Raw genomic sequence first — 3,432 nt, 5'->3', positions numbered from 1 at the left:
TTGCAACTTCTTTCTCTGTCTGTAAGAAACCTGACTCCTATTATCTATCATTTATTTGCCTATTTTTTTCAACCCTGGTGTCCATCTAAAGTAGTTTCAGAAATGCTAACCCAGTAGTCATGCAAGAAATTGACCTAGCAGAATACAGGGCTTATATACACTTCTTTTTAAATTTCTTTTTATCCTCAGCCTTATAATAATCCAAATGATCATTTTCCAAGGTTACTTAAGGCAAGACCATTTGTGCTCAACAAAACTTGAGTGTGGTGGAAGATTCTGACTGCAAGCTGTGGCTCACCCTCAAAAACAAGGAAATGTCTAAGAGACATCATGTATAAAATGCTCACGTAGAAATATAAACATTTAACCTGTTGCCAACTAACACTGTTCTCCTCTCCCTGTCTCAGCTGATGGTTCAGCAGATCGGACTCTAGTTATCTTTTTCACTGCTTTTGCTGATTTTCTAGCTTTTTCACGTTAAAATTAGAAGTTGCAATTACCGAAATAGAATCACAAGTTCCGAAATTGATCTTCTCACCATTTGAATCGGCCTTAAAAAGGATGTAAGATTCGAGGTCTGTTACGAGTCGGTGAGGGGCAAGGTTATGGAAGAGTCCTTCATTAGCTTTTCATTGCATTAAGATGGTATTCTCCATGATCACATGTTCACACACCTTAATCAATTTGTGCTGAAAGCCAAAATAAGAGGGTTGCTGGCAACTCTTGTAACACGTAGTGCTCTGTATTGACTGAACTGGCTTTTCTTTAGACTCCAGCTATGCATACTTCGTAGACACCATGACTTGAAGGGACACAGTTAGGTCTGACTCTCAAGAGCTTAAGCAACTCCAGCCTGCCAGTGTTCTGAAAAGTTAAAAGAGGCTTTATGGCAGAAGGAAAATAAATCTGGGGGCAATTTATCACATGAATTCACACGTTCAGTAAATGCGTTGACCATCAGGCACTATACAGTGAGCCAGGGGTATAAACCTTACAAATACGAACCTTACAACCCTGCCATTTGAAGAGTGAGCAGTATTTTGGGAAAGGCAAACAAAGCCACTTTTTAGCTGTTCTGGAGGGGCAGAGAGTTTTTCTGACTTTTAGGTTTAATAAAAATTGAGATCAATCTTAAATTAAAATCTCTTGTATATTACACTGTACAAGGGCACCAGGGTGGCTCAGTAGGTTAAATGTCTGCCTTCGGCTCAGGTCATGATTCCGGGGTCTTGGGTTCGAGGCCCACAACGGGCTCCCCGCTCAGCAGGTTGGCTGCTTCTCCCTTTGACCCTCCTACCTCTTGTGTTTTCTCTCTCATTCTCAAATAAATAAGATCTTTTAAAAAATATAACATTGTATACCTTTTCCCCTCACCAGGACTGGCTATTTCATCTTTTTATCAAAATGAGGTTTAGAACGTACATAGTCCATTGGCTGAATTTTCTTCATCTTTTTGACACCATTATTGTGTTAAAATTTGTACTTTATATCTTATTTGAAATATGTACTTTTTCTTACAGAAAATTGAAGGAGCTATCCTTTGAATATGTGTGTGCGCATGCAGGCAAGTGACCTTTTTTGTATTCTGAACTCGTTAAATCTGGCCCATACTGTGCATTCAGAATGTGTGCTCACCACGATTGAAAATCAGTCAGTCTACCAGGTTTCATAACAAGATCTGTTCTCTGAAGTCTGGAATTTCAGAGAATTTTTTTTTAAACGAAGATATAAAATTGAAAGAAGAATAAAGATGAGTGAGGGATGGATCAAGAAATATATCTCACTGCTTTAACCTTCTGTTAATCTTTTAAGTCATCTAAAACTACTTTTAAAAAAACCTTGAAACTTATCCAGAAAATTTAACTTAATTAACTTCTTTGCTACCATTAGAATGGGGGAAATTTGGTTTGAAAGCAATGTTTTTCCTTTTTTTCTGTACTCTAGCCTCTGTTTATAGTCTTTGTTTTTTAAAGGTCTATTATTTATTTGAGAAAGGGGGAAGAGAGCTTGCAGAGGGAGAGGTAGAGGGGGAGGGAGAGGGAATCTCAAGCAGACTCCATGCTGAGTGCAGAGCCCGACATGGGGTTTCATCTCAGGAGCCTGAGATCACGACCTGAGCCAAAACCGAGTCAGATGCTTAAACAACTATGCCACCCAGGTGGCCTTATCATCTGTTTTTAATGTTGACACAAGTGAAAATGATTTCAGGACATTAATCCAGTAAGAATGTGGTATTTTTGTCTGAGCTATGGCCCTGAGAAAGATGGTAAATAGGATATTACTCAAGTCTGTAAATGTTTTCATCAGCAATGGTATATGTTGATTTGGGTTTGTTTCATTTTTCTAATCTGACTCCGTCTTTTAACAATTGCATTTTAAATTATTTACATTTAAAGTAATTTCTAATTCGTTTGGATTTCTACCATATTACTTCCTTTCCTACCTTCAGGGAGATTGTTCTCTTTATTTCTTATTCTCTCCATTTGTTTAGAATTCTTAAGACAAAAAAACAAACAAAAAAACGTTGTTAGTGACTACTTTTACATTTTTTAACATGTATACCAGGTTGAATTGTAGTCCCAAAACATATGTACACCCAGAACCTCAGAATGTGACCTTATTTGGAATAGGGTCCTTGCAGATATATTTATAGGGCAAGGATTTCAAGATGAGGTCATCCTGGATTAGGATGGGCTCTAAATCCAATGAAGAGTGTTTCCTTTTAAGAGACTAGTAGGGAGACGGCCACGTGAGGACAGAACCACACTGCAGGGAGGCCATGTGAAGATGGGAGCAGAGATCAGAGGGTTGTAGCCACAGGTTACAGAATGCCAAGGGCTGGTGGCAGCCACCAGTAGTTGGGAGAGGTGCGGAGACAGATTCTTCCTCAGATCTTCCGAAGGAGCTGATCCTGTTGACACTTGGCTTTTGGACTTTGCCTGCTGCAACTGCTGTCATTTGAAGCCAAGTTTATGGTAAACCACTGGAGTAGGCCCAGAAGACGAATATAGCATGCATGCCGGCTTGATGGAGCTCCACACACCTTGGGATGTTTTCCCTCCTCTCTCTTACCTCTTGAATTTCTGGTCATTACACACCTAAGAGGATGGCTCACCCCGGATTTTAACGCTTCTCCCATATGAGTGAATCATTTTCTCATTTTACTTGTGCTCCAACGGACTTATATTTACCAGTTTCACAAATAGCACTGTTCATTACCTGCAGCCTACTTTTCTTCCTTTGGGGAAAAATTCTTTTTTTTTTTTTTTAAGATTGTATTTATTTATTCATGAGAGACACAGAGAGAGGCAGAGACAAAGGCAGAGGGAGAAGCAGGCTCCCTGTGGGGAGCCTGATGCTAAACTTGATGCCAGGACCTGGGGATCATGACTTGGCCGAAGGCACTCAACTGCTGAGTCACCCAGGTGCCCC

This window comes from Canis lupus, chromosome 11 (assembly GCF_011100685.1).
Source record: "Canis lupus familiaris isolate Mischka breed German Shepherd chromosome 11, alternate assembly UU_Cfam_GSD_1.0, whole genome shotgun sequence".
NCBI lineage: Eukaryota > Metazoa > Chordata > Mammalia > Carnivora > Canidae > Canis > Canis lupus.
The sequence above is the reverse complement of the archived record's forward strand: the minus strand, read 5'-3'. Positions refer to the sequence as shown.